Source organism: Eulemur rufifrons, chromosome 13 (genome assembly GCF_041146395.1).
Source record: "Eulemur rufifrons isolate Redbay chromosome 13, OSU_ERuf_1, whole genome shotgun sequence".
Lineage (NCBI taxonomy): Eukaryota > Metazoa > Chordata > Mammalia > Primates > Lemuridae > Eulemur > Eulemur rufifrons.
Window position 1 is genome coordinate 14019398 of NC_090995.1, and position 13666 is coordinate 14033063.

The 13666-nt window shown below is 44.6% G+C and overlaps 1 protein-coding gene across 6 annotated transcripts in view; it reads left to right on the forward strand.

The window, feature by feature from the left end:
* RASGEF1B (RasGEF domain family member 1B) overlaps positions 1-13666 on the forward strand; it is a 307416-nt gene that overhangs the window by 262792 nt on the left and 30958 nt on the right. Inside the window, exon 1 of one of the 6 annotated variants that reach the window (XM_069485434.1) lies at positions 10206-10313. The exons of 4 other annotated variants lie outside the window; for them this stretch is intronic. The gene's annotated coding sequence lies outside the window, so the exon portion shown is untranslated. Of the gene's footprint in view, positions 1-10205; positions 10314-13666 lie in introns of those variants that run through there. One more of the 6 variants, XM_069485435.1, reaches the window with a different exon arrangement.

A 13666-nucleotide genomic window follows, 5' to 3' on the forward strand; every position in this document is an offset into this window, starting at 1 on the left:
CTAGGGGTATAACTCAGGAACAAATAATTTTCAAAACTCCCCAGATGGTTCTAAGTGAAGCCAGAATTGAAATCACTGGTCCAGCCGTACCCCAGAGATAGTGAGGAAACCACAAAATATTTCAAAGCGGAAGTGGTCGTGGAAATTTTGAAATGATGTCATATGAACTACACAGTACTGACTTTGAAGCATTTTCGCTACAATGTTTAACTGAAACGCAACAATGGCTTAAGATCTGTATTCCAGTTTCTAGGGAACAAAAAGGATAGAGGAAGAGGCTAAATGGCACCCTGAGGGGAAATGCCAGACAAACCCAGAAACTGGTACTTTCTCCAAGACGAGTGGACTGGTTTCTTCCAAAAAGGCAAGGTCAAGAACAGCAGAAAAGGGTTGGTAGTGGGGTGGGGATGGATATAGGTTAAAAGATAATAAAGAAATACCAACAAAATAGAACACATTAGTCTTGATTGCATCCTGGTTCAAAATATCCTTGGGGGCAATTTAGGAAATTTAAATATGTACCAGAAATGAGATAATATGAGGGAATATTGTTGATTTTTCTTAGGTGATAATGCATCATCTGTGTATAAGAATATCTTTATTTGTAGGAGATGTTGAAGGTGGGTGTCTGCAACTTTCAAATGGTTTTCAACAACACTAAATGAAGTCACACATGTAGATAAGCAAATACAGTCACACTTTTTACAGGAGTTTGAAAGAGGCTGAGGTATTAAGGATAAAAGAGGATCCCGAACAGTGATGATAATTACATTTAATTAACTACCATTTACTGAGCGAGTTCTGTGTTCCAGATACTGTGTTAATGACTTTATATGCATGATTTAATTTCATTTTTAAAACAAGCATTATTATTTTAATCTTACAAATGAGAAAACTGAAGCTTAGCTTGATTAAACAACTTGTTCAAGTTCACACCAAGCCGGGATTCGAACCAAATTCTTCCTGTTTCTAGTGCGGGTGGCCTTGATCACGATGAAGCCCTGTCTCACTCATTTGTTTATTCTGAAGATCAGTATGATAACGCAGACATTGAGCTCCGGAGAAAAGATGCCCACAGTCTCTGACGTCACGGAGTTGGGGCAAGTTTGTGACTTCTGAGCCTCCCCAAGCCTCTTGGCTACTGGGGTATCTGGAGGGAGCCAGCCTAAACACTAACAATTAAAAACAATCCTAATATGAAGTAGCGTGTGACAGCTAGAAGACGCCTCTAAAACCATGCATTCATAGCTCAATATCTCCACTGTACGGTGGAGAACACAAAGAATTTGAGATGTCAGCTTCTCCCCCGGACAAGCCAGCGTCACGCGATCTTATTTATTTGTCACTGTGAAACAGTGTCTCTCCACAGGTGAGACAGTGAGCTCCTCCCATTGTTTGCTCTCCATCGTCCTGCTTTGCTTTACCTCCCGCCCTCTGTGTTCTGGAACAAGTTCTGCTGGCCTTTTTGCAAATGACCTATTTCAATATGCTGTTTGTTTCTCTGTAAAAGAATTATTGTTTATCGGGTTCAAACTTTCCCTTCTCCCTGAAGCATCGGTTGTTACTCCTAGATTTGAAGTGAAGATTTTTACCAGTATGTAGTTTGCAGATCTTAACAGAGAAAGGAAGGAAGGAGGGAGGGAGGAAGGGAGGACCCAGAAACTTCTGTAGAAATGTATGAAGCCTAAGAGCCACCTTGACAGATGAGATGTTCTTTGAGTTTATGTTACTGTGATAAACTTTAAAGGACTTGTTCTGCCGATATATAGGTTTTGTTTTGTTTTGTTTTGTTTCTCACCAATGGAAAGATACAGAACAAATTCACGTTCATTTTTATTTTGTTGTGTATTCTGAATCAAAAGATGGCAATGTGTCTGCCATTGGCCTTCCTGCGAGAGCAGGGATCAACCCAAATCGCTTCTGTTTAGTGATGTTTTCAAACAGTATGTCCTAGTTTGGGGGAAAAATGCAGCTTGGTAGTGTTTCGGAATTTAGAGACGTTAAGTTCATGGCTGCCTTTTGTAACAGCTGGTGTTTGACTTTTTAACTTAGGAAGGTAGGACATTTAAAAACGAGTTTGTTGTGAGTTCTTAAAAATACAACAAAAAGAACTCAAGACAAATGTTTTATTTATCTGTGGAACTGTATCCAGATTGAGACATTTTATTTTGCCCTTGGCTGTGAATTTCTTGCTGTGAGACGTGTTAAATTCATACCTCTGTAGAGAAGGCATCAGTCTCTCTTAGACTTGTTTCCTTGCGTACTGAGGAGATAATCTCTTAAATCACCGAGTAATAGTCTAGGTGAGAGAGTTTGTCTTCTCTCCACCGCTACAAGCAGCATCTCCTCACCCAAACACACTCCTTGACACTCACCGCAGACCTGGGGAGGATGGACCATCCCAGTCACAGGGAGACACGTCGTACATTCAGCCTCTGTTTCCTTTTAGTGCTTGACCGCTCTTTGGAGACGGCTAACTGGAGACAATTAGGTGGATAATTGCAGATTCTAAAATTATCGCCGGTTCATTCCAGGCCCTGGAAACATCGATCCTATGCTAATGGTGTTAGTCTGTGGGAGACTGGACTTTAAAGCAGGTTTCAGTCAAAGCATCAAAGCTCATTTGTGTAACCACCTGTCACAGTGCACATCAGTCTGAGAAGGGGACACATCAGAAAGCAAGAGGGGGGCGATGGGATGGACAGTGTGAGATGCGGAACATTCTTTAACAAACTTTACAGCGAGCATTGGATGCTGTTGTACGGGGGGGACCACGTACAGTCCTCTGGACTGTTGATTGACAATTACACTTTATAAATGTGATTAATCATTGAGAAGAAAAAGGTAAAACATTATCAGTACATATTGCCTTAAAAGGTAACCTTTAAATATAGAAGCTTACGGTTATTTAGCATAGGTATATGGGAATATCCAATTTTAAGTATAAAATTCTTTTTTTTAAAAAATAAATTTACAAAAAAAAAATTTACCAAAAAAAAAAAAAAAAAAGTATATAGGCTGGGCACAGTGGTGCACGCCTGTAATCCCAGCATTTTGGGAGGATCGCATGAAGCCAGGAGTTTGAGACCAGCCTGGGCAACATATTGAGACTCTGTCACTACAAAAAAATTTAAAAAATTAGCCAGGCATGGTGGCTCACGCCTGTAGTCCCAACTACTCAGGAGGCTGAGGCAGGAGAATGGCTTGAACCCAGGAGTTCAAGGCCGCGGTGAGCTATAATTGGGCCACTGCACTCCAGCCTGGGTGACAGAGTAAGGCCCTGCCTAAAAAAAAAAAAAAAAAAAGTATAAACACCTGACTACCCACCACCTACCACAAATGATAATAATAAAAATTTTGTCATATCTGTTTTATGTCTTTCTTTATGAAAAAAATCAGATACTACAATAAAGTTGAAGTCTCCTTTGCCTCCCGTTCCCCATACCACCTCTGCCCTTTCCCAGAGACAGAGAGCCATTCTAATTCTCTACTGGAATACAGTTACATTATATGATCTGTTCCATTTGTTTTTGTGCAAAAAATATATTTGGCATTACACTTTTTCATAACCATATCCAAATATATTATGCAGCAATGCTGGTTTGATTAGCAAAATAATGACTATCCATGTGTCAAAATGAATATTTGGACATTTGACAAGTTTAAACTTTACAGAGTCATCCAGAAATCACAACAAGACTTTAGGGAAATACTGTAATATTTTTAAAAGATGACATAGTCTTGTGAAAATTAATTATTTTGTTATATGAAATAGAAAATACCTTAGGTACATGCTTTCATGATGAAAATGGTAAATACTAATTAGAGAAGTTTTCTTGATTCACATAATTTCTTGAATATACTTTATAAAGTCTGATTAATAGTCTAGACTATGATTAATGATAAAACAGCTAAAAGGTTTACTATGTTACTACCTTGAATATTACATAAGATAATAAATAATATTAGCAACATTTAGAGAATTCTAATAAAACGCATTAGTAATATCTAGAGAATTCATTCTCCTTTATTATTTCATCAAGAGGTATTTAAGAGAGAACATTTGTCATCAATATTTGAAAACAAATTGTGCTTCTGTAATGTCAAAGCAGCACTATAGATCTATGCCTGCAGGAATAATTAGGAAGTAAAATCATGTAGTGTTTGAAATCCTGGGCTTATTATCTGGGCTCTTTGGTTAGTGTAACTTTGCTATTACATTGTTGGTCCAGGATGGATCATTTACTATCTCTGGGACTCAATTTCCTCATTTCAAAGACGCTTTGGTTGGTGGCATGGGGAATGGGGAAAGATTAAAAGAGATGATCATTAATATTTTTTCCCAGCTCTAAAATTTTATTATTCTATTATTCAATTTCTCCTTTCTCTATTCCTACTCAGTGGGTATTAGATATAGATTAGTAATTAGTCAAAACTGAGAGGATCTTCTAGCAAAGTAATCGTGCTTAACATCAAAGGCTATATGAGTCTGAAATAGGAAAACCTGTTCTTAATTCATTATAAGATCAACTTGTTTGGAAGAAGCTGGACAAAAACTACTAGAGAGAGAGATTACAAATGGAGAAGTATACTTACATTTACTATAAGGATTTTACAGGAGGAAGAATATTCATCTAAATAAATTCAGGTTAAACATAAATTTTTACTCACAAAAGTGATACATCTAATCAAAATGATGCATGTTTAGTGTTGCTAAATATTTCTGTTAGTGCAGACAAGATAAGTGACTGTGAACTGCATAATCAATGACGAGGACGACTGTCTCGTGACCTTGTGATCAGCCCAAGTCATCACATTTCTCATTATCAGTATTCCTCCTGAGGATGTTGCAAATGATTACTTTGTAAGAGTAAATAAGTATTGACAAATGAGTAAAATAATAATGCTTATTAAAGGAAAAATAATAAAGTGACCTCTCAACAGCTCTTGTCCATAAATGAAGACTTAGTAATTTTTTACGTCTTCTTAGGGGACTTTCAAACCTCCTACATCCATTGTGGGATTTCCCGGGCAGTTGTTACATCCTTTTGTACAACTTTAGGGCCGGGGAGATAAAAAGTGACAGTGACAAAGAGTCACATGGACATGTGAAAGAGACTTCCTGAAATTATCTTTTCCAGTCAATCCCCTTCTATTTAGGAGTATCCTCTCAGCGAGTTTAAATGGATGGCTATCTGTACTATTTTTGGTGATCCCAGAAGAGGAAAACATATGACTTCTGTAATGACCGCTGGCAGAATTGCATGACCCTCCCAGACCCAATGTTCTCCCTAAGCGAGATAATGGATGTGAAAGAACATTGTAAACTATAACAAATGGCGGAATTATTATTGAGATGACCATTCCAACGGTGACCCAATCGTTTATCACTGAGACTCCTTCTAAGTGGCAGGGTTCATTTTATAGTGATGAAGGGACTGATGGCATTGAGCAGGAGGAACTCAGGGTCTTGAATATCTAAACCTGTATGTCCTGCCTTGGTCATTCTCTCATCAGGTTTCAGGGACATGTATGTCCAGAGGTCGATGCCAAACACGCACATACTTTGTATTACTGTGAAGTTCCAGCGTGGTCCCCTAGTAAGCTAGATGGGCCCACGGGCAGACTTCTTTCTACTCAGGCTAGAAGCAGGAAGAGGGTGTGAAACCAAAGCCCGCCAAGAGGCCTCCTTCCCACTTTCGCTCTTGGCCCTCAGACGATGAGGAAAGGGAAGTCAAGAAAAAGCAGAGTCAACAGGAAGGAGAAAATAAGGGATTTTCTCTAAGGTCTGGAGCTGAGTTGGTCTACGTGGCCTGAGACCCTAATGTTTTGTTCAGCTACAAGAGAAGCAGTGAACATCGTACTGATCCACAGTGGGTTTGCTCCTTGGCCTTGAAGGTAACAAGGCCTGCGCTGTGGTCCAGATCAGCTGTTGCTAGGTAACGTGACCCAGGCCTTTGCTTTCTTCCATTCATAAACAGGGGCTAAGATTGCATGTCCTCAGACTGCCCATCTCCATCTTCCAGAGTGACGTTGAGAAAATATATGGAAGAGAAAATAGGGGAGTGTTTTGGGGAGTTATTTGGCCATTTCACAAAGCCCTTTAAGATTCAGAAAGAGGGAATTCATCTGAAAAAGGTCACCATTGCACTTTGGACATCTTCAATGTGAGAAAAACATTCCCTTATATGAGCCATTCCCTTATACTTTCCCTCTTTAGACCTAGCTGGTATCTGAAGCCTCCTTCCTCTTTAATATGATAAGTTTTAAATACTGGAAGACAGTTATGCTTTGTGAGATTTTCATGTGAGTATCAAGTATTTTTAAGGAAATTATAAACCATAAGTAATAGTATTAAACTTGTGTCTTTAAAAAAAACTTGTGTCTTTGAGACAAATAACATTGCTCTGCAAGGAAACAACCGGCCTCTAGTTTAATTTAAATACACATATCTACTAGTTTTAAACATTATTTCGTAAATGTTACAGTGAGCAATTGAATCAATTTTATGAGGTGGGAAGACAGGAGAATTGGAATCAGAGATGTATGGGTTTAATTCATGGCTTCTCCAGCTGAATGGCCTTCGTAAGTTATTTACCTTCCAAAACCTCATTCCTTTATCTTAGAAATGGAAATAATAGTGCTGAACTCTCAGGGTTTTGTTTAGGATTAAAGATAACGCAAGTAAAAAATGTAACCCAGATGATGGTGAAACACTCAACCATGGGTAAAAAGAGTGAACAACATCGACATACATCCACACGGATAGACGGTCAAAAGCATAAGTTGGAGGGGAAACAGAGAGACACAGAATGAGACAGGTTACACAATAGCATTTGGGTAAATAGACTCATGCAGTGCTCACGGAAAACAATGCCATCATTGTTCACGAAAGGTGCATTGAAAACCTCACGCCAAATGTGTGGTGAAAACTGGAATTTTAGGTGGGAAATGAAAGTGACTAAAATCAAAGAAAGAGGGTGTTGCGTGGATCAGTCATGACGATGGCTCTAATTTTGCGCACCTGAGCTACAAGAGGGCTGGAAATGAAAAATAATGCTTAGCACAGAGACTGCCACACAGCAGAAAGGCGAGACGGGGGGGGCTACTGTTTAATACTGGGGTGAGGAACTATCTAGCAAGGCTGCAGTTGCACCAGTTGGGCGTCATTGAACTTACCAACATTTACAGAGATAAACATGGAGCCAGTGGAGTCAGGAGACGATAAAGAAACTATGAAAAGCAGAAAATAGAAAGAATATTTTTTCATGGCAGAGAATAATTCAGACATGACAATAACAGTAGTTATTTACTGAGTGCTTACCATGGGCTGGGCGTTCATTCATTTATCCAACCAACACAGATTTATTTAGAGCGTATTGTGTGTCGGACACCATGGTACACATAAGAAATACAGCGGGAAAACAACTACAGTGACAACAGCGGCAAACTCTGCTCTTGTGTAACTTACACTCCAGTGGGGGGAGGAGCAATAATAAGTGAAATGTACAGTATGTCCAGTGGCGATAAGTCCTCCGGAGGAAACAACGGTAAAGCAGCGAAGGGCTATAGGGAGGGGAGGTGACTGCGGTTTTAAATACGGAGGTCGGAGGAGCCTTCTTTGAGGGACATTGTTTCCAACCCATGTCATGTATCATCTTTTGGTCTTTTCAATACGCTATGAAGAAGTTAGTTTGATGAACCGCGATGCTGGTGTTCAGATGAGTAAACTGCCCGGAGTTCTTCATTGCCTTTTCTGAGGTTTTCTAGGTGGCTACATGACAGAGACAGGATTGGGGTCCGAGATGCCTGGCTGCAGGGCTGTCTCTTTATGTAACAATCCTTCTCATACAGGCAGCTAGAAAGGGCCCTGAGGGACCTGCCAGAACGGGGAGTGGAAATGTGGTTTGGAAAAGCATTGGATCGAAGCATATTATCGTGGTATCCATTCTACATCTTGAGAACCTAAAATAAATGTCCTTTTTGGCGGATGTAGGGGGGGAATACTTTAGTAAACCTAGGCAATACTAATACTTTACTAATACTTTAGTAAACCTAGGCAAAATCTTCTGGGCTGGTGTGTACATCCAGAGGTTACAAAGGATATGTCAGATATTTCCATTAAGAAATCTTGACTCAGTCCCACCCTTTCAACTTCTTGCTACAAGAGCAGAACCTCAAGAACATAAGTCACTTGCCCAACATCATGTGGCTTGTTTGTTGCAGAACCGGGATGGAAAACTGAGTTTGAAATCCCCCGCCCACCCAGCCAGCACACCCACAACAGCTAGGCTGGCCCCCACCAAGCTCCCCTGGCTTGTGGCTTCTCATGGAAAGTGCGGAGAAGCTAAGCTTAAGCCAAAGGCTCAAATCCCTTAGAGGGAATTACAGAGCCGGGGAAGTCCCGTTGATAGAAGGGAAGGAGGGAGCATGGAAAAGAGGAAGAATAGGAAGGAAATGACAGGAGGAATCAGCTAAGAATAGGCAAAGTGAGCTTCAAGGTGATTCCACCCCAGAAGGGAGGTGAGGGGCGAGGGCCAGGAGCAAAAAAGATTCCTCCCTCTCAGGGATCCTAATTACAGTCCTATAGGACAGGTACAAACAGTGTTGTTTTATACATGAGAAAACTGAAGCTCAGAAAAGCCACTTTACCTATTCAAGGCCACACAGCTGGCCAGAGAGCCTCCGGGCTACACATTTTTTCTTTCCATGAGCGTCTTCTTTTCCTTATTTGCTTCCATCATTTCTTTCCTCCAGCCTCCTTTTATGTGTACCAGGTGAACTACTGAGGTTTTTTACCTTCTTTCTAAAATAGGGATCGAGTATCCCACAAGAGGATGAGTCTGTGGTTACCACGACAACACAGCCCTGACTGGGGACTCCCTGCCTTGCCTCCAGAATGACATTTCGTAGAACAGGTTCCTCTCCTTCCTGCGGCTTCTGAAATCCATCATTTTACATTTTGCTGGAGTGATGATTTGCTGAACGTTTGTCCTCCACGAGACTGCGAGCTTCCTGACGGCAGGGACCAGCCTCCTGTGCCACCAGTGTGCCCCAGCGTGTCGCACAAGGCCTGGCGCTCGGGCTCTAGCAGGGTTTGCCGAGCAGATGCTCCGCGGCTCCTCTCGGCCCCTTCTGAGAGTCCCCTGGGCAGCGGCCTTTAGCTCATCATGCGAGGGGATGATGCATAACGAGTCAGGCCGGTCTTCACAGGTAGCACGCAGGTGCAGGAACACACACACATGCACACGCACATAGCACGCAGGTGCATGAACACACACACATGCACACGCACGCGCAGGTGCACGCAGGTGCAGGAACACACACACATGCACACGCACATAGCACGCAGGTGCATGAACACACACACACGCACACGCACACACAGGTGCACGCAGGTGCATGAACACAGACACATGCACACGCACACACAGGTGCACGCAGGTGCATGAACACACACACATGCACACGCACACACAGGTGCACGCAGGTGCATGAACACAGACACACGCACACGCACACACAGGTGCACGCAGGTGCATGAACACACACACATGCACACGCACACACAGGTGCACGCAGGTGCAGGAACACACACACACGCACACGCACACACAGGTGCACGCAGGTGCATGAACACACACACACGCACACGCACACACAGGTGCACGCAGGTGCAGGAACACACACACATGCACACGCACACACAGGTGCACGCAGGTGCATGAACACACACACATGCACACGCACACACAGGTGCACGCAGGTGCAGGAACACACACACATGCACACGCACATAGCACGCAGGTGCATGAACACACACACACATGCACGCGCAGGTGCACGCAGGTGCATGAACACACACACGCACACGCACACGCACGCGCAGGTGCACGCAGGGGAAGCGCACGCAGTCGCATTGGGCCCAGCCCTGCACCGGCCTCCGCAGCGAGGGCGGGCCCCGGGCGGGCGGGCGCGCTGCGGGAGTCCCCGGCCCGCAGGGACCCGGGCGGGGGCGGGGAGAAGGGGCGGGGAGCAGGGGGCGGAGCGTCCCGGGCGGCGGGGGCGGGGCGGGCGGCGAGCTGCGCGGCGGTTGGTCCGCGCCTGCGGGTGGGCGTGGCTGGCGCGGGGGCGGCGCTCGCGGCCGGGGGTGTGCGCGGCGCCGCGGCCCGACTTTCAGTATAAACAAGGAGCCGGGCGCGCGGGCGGCTGCGTTCTTCTTCCTTCTTCCCGCGCGCTTCGGCTCCGCGTCCCGTGGGCGCGTTCGCGGGCGCGCGGCCGACGCCGGGAGGTGAGGACCTGGGCCGTCCGCGGTAGGTGCCCCCGGCCGGGCGGTGGTGCCGGGGGGGACCCGGAGCCGAGCGGGGAGCGAGCCGGGCTCCAGGCTGCGCCGGCTGCGGTGCGCTCCGGGCCGGCGGAGACCCGAGCTGGGCGACAGTGAGCGCCCACGGAGACCCGGGTGACGCCGGGGACCGGGGGCGTCCCCTGCCCGGCCGCTGCGGGCCCCAACAGGTGCGGGACCGCGCTGCGGGGACCGGGCAGGGGCGGGCTGGGGGTGCGCCTGGGTGCTGCGCGCCCATCCCGCGGCCGGGCCTTGTGTTTGGGGATCTCGGTAGTTTTTGAGGATTTGTCTGAGTTCTGATAGAGTTCGTCCTTTTTCATCCTTTCTTCCCTTTCTGTACATACGCGGGTTGTTTGCTTCCACTTCTGGACTAGTTGTCGTGTGTGTGTGTTGGGGGGGGGGGTGGTTTTGTTGCCGGCGCCGTGTAACCTAAGGTCTGACTCTTAGGAAGGGACAAGGGAACAGAGTCGTGCACTCGCCGCTGACCAGGTGATGTTCTGTCCTCTCTCGGCTCACCTGGCAAACTTGGACACCGAGTCGCCTTGCTTTGTGCCCGAGCTCGGTGAGTCGCCTCAGGTCACCCGCGCAGGTGAAACTGACATGAGCGTTGCGAAAGGTCGGCGTGAAGGAGGCTCCTGGTTCTGGGGGAGCCTTGGGGACAGCTCCGGCGCTGTGCAGGAGAGAAGGGCCGCACGCGGGGGCCGGGTGCACGCGTGTGTGTGTGTGTAACCATTTAAATACTGCTGCGCACCTGACTCCAACCAAATGGGCGCAGTTGTAGCAAAAGCCACGTAACGAAGTCCTCTGACAGCGCAGAGGGTGCACCAGTGTGACCAACGGCACAAGATGGTCTAGGCAGCCGGTTGTCTCCTCTGGCTGTATTAATAGCTGTGTCCATCTTCGCCGATGAATTCAGTGGACAAAGTGTGTATAAATGAACATGCCCAGAAATCTGTGTATGTGTGTTTGGGCCGAAAGCGTCTCCAAGGAGTCCTTCGTCAGCAGCGCCATGTGATGATGGTCAGGAACTGCTGGTGTGTGTGTGGATCTATATTTAGCCCGGATGACCGCTGATGGCCGTGGGAGGGTCTCTGAACCGGGCGCTAAAGGGGAAGAGTCCAGAGATCAGGATGTTGTCCTCCTGAACGGTGTCTGGTACAGTCAGACTCAGATGGGGTGAATAATTATTCTTTCCTCCTGAAAACAGTGGCCAGCGCTGGGCCCCGGGGTGGCTACGAGGACGGTTACAATTAAGCAGAGTCTATAGCTGATTGGAGATTTGGCAGGAAATAACTGGTCAAGTGAGGTTTAGTGCAGATATAAAATTGATTATTAAGAAAAAGGAATAAAAATAAAAATTCTTGACTGTTGAGGTTTTCATAACAGAAAAAAAGAATGGCAGCTTGTTAAACCCTATCACTAATGGTAATTTTATTTTTTTAAGGGGGGAGGGACAGTGGTGGAACCAGTGAAGATTTAGGGCCATTTTGACAGAAATCAGGATTTATAAAGAGGGTGATATTATGCCTTTCAAGCAGATTTTCTGGCGAAAATGGGAAGATCAACCACTGATAAGCAAGTTTCTTGTTGGCGTTCTTCCTGTGCCTGTGGTCAGCCCTTTGTTTTCATGGAGGTTGCAACATTTCTGGCTACTTAGCATACTGGCCTTGTAGGTTGCAGTTGTCTAATGGAGTGTTAAATTCTTAGGATTTATTTCTCCCATGGTGCGTTTTTAGTCTTGCTCCATTTTATGTGCTCCGCTAGACATTTTATTGGCTACTACCACACCTGATACTTGGGGATCCTACTGTGTTTTGGAGGAATCACCAGAAAGCATTTACATTGTTTCCCCTTTTCTAGCTTAGCATCATATATATAGATACACATATATATATTTCTAAGTATTTGTTGTTTATCATAACTGTACATATTTCTTATGCTATTATTAATATTTCATTATTATGATCTAAAATTGACTTCTGGTTAATTTTAGTGGAGTACAATAGACCAGATTAACCCAGGTGAATACCACCTGTCAAGGGGAAAGAGAAATGGTAAGAAAATTGAAGGGCGAAGTTGGGGCAGGTGCCTGTGCGTTCTAGGTAAGACCCCTGGTCTGGCACAGGAAGTCATGGGATCCGCTTTATCCGTCTCCAAAGGCTGTCTGGAAGAAGGGACTCGGAAGGAACTTCTGGATAGCCCCAAGGAGAGCCCCTCCTTGGGAAGAAGGAGGGGGGAAAGGAAGGGGTTCTCTTACGTAGGGGTTCTCCCTTACTTGGGAGAAGGATCCCCTGAAGTAGGGACAGAGAATCTTGATTCTGATGCCTCCAATAATACATGGAAAAGCTCTTAAAACACGTTGCGATGCCTTAAAGTGGCAAATAGTACTGTTGAAAATGCTGGTTACGATTCATGGCGTTTTCATGGTCAGTGGTTAAATTCAGGTATTGCCTTTCCACCCCTTTCACTTTTCCAGAACTGTCGTTGTCCTTTCTTTGGTTCTCCAGGTAAATCTATAAAAATTAGATCTATGCGACCTTTTCTTAGCCTAAAATAGCAGATGTGGTAGCCTAGGAGCTGTGGGCAGATTTGTGCCCTAGAAATGATGAGACCTGGGTTCTGGCTGATCTGGGGCCCCACCCCGTCCTTACTCTCTCCCTAGACCTGCGCTGTATGTGAGGTGGACGTGGGCAGTTGAACTAGATGATGTGTGGGTCCCTTTTAGCTCTGTGATAACTGCTTTATTTGCTGTACTCTCACTTCAGGCATTGGCACCCTGTATCAGGGGTGGGCAAATGCAAGATAAGATGAACCGCAGTTAGATGTTCAGCTACTTTCTGGGTACATGGAAACAGACAAGAGTGACATTTCTTTTAACGGATGAATTTAGGTAGAGATTTAGTATTTTCTTGAATTGCTTTTGGGTTTTGTTTGTTCTCTCAGTATATTAAAAATTATTATTTCAAGGTATATCTATATCTAGAAATCATTCAGTTGATTCAGATTTTATTAGGAAACCCTGATAGGAAAATTAGTTTAGCACAGAGAAAGTACAAATTAGCCTCGCAGGAAAAGAAAACACTTTATAGACTACCGGTATCTTTGTATTGATCTAAAAGAGAAGAGAGGCAGAGGAATGGAGGAATAAGCACGGTTTTTAAAAAATTGCAGCCCAAAACTAAAATTATCCCAGTAATCATATTATATAATAAAATATAAATAGAAAACTCTACTTTTTAAATAAACGTCCTCATTAATTATCCTTTCATTCATGCTGAGACGAATTGGGTGTAGAAAAATAAAGACTTTTAATAAAGAATGTTC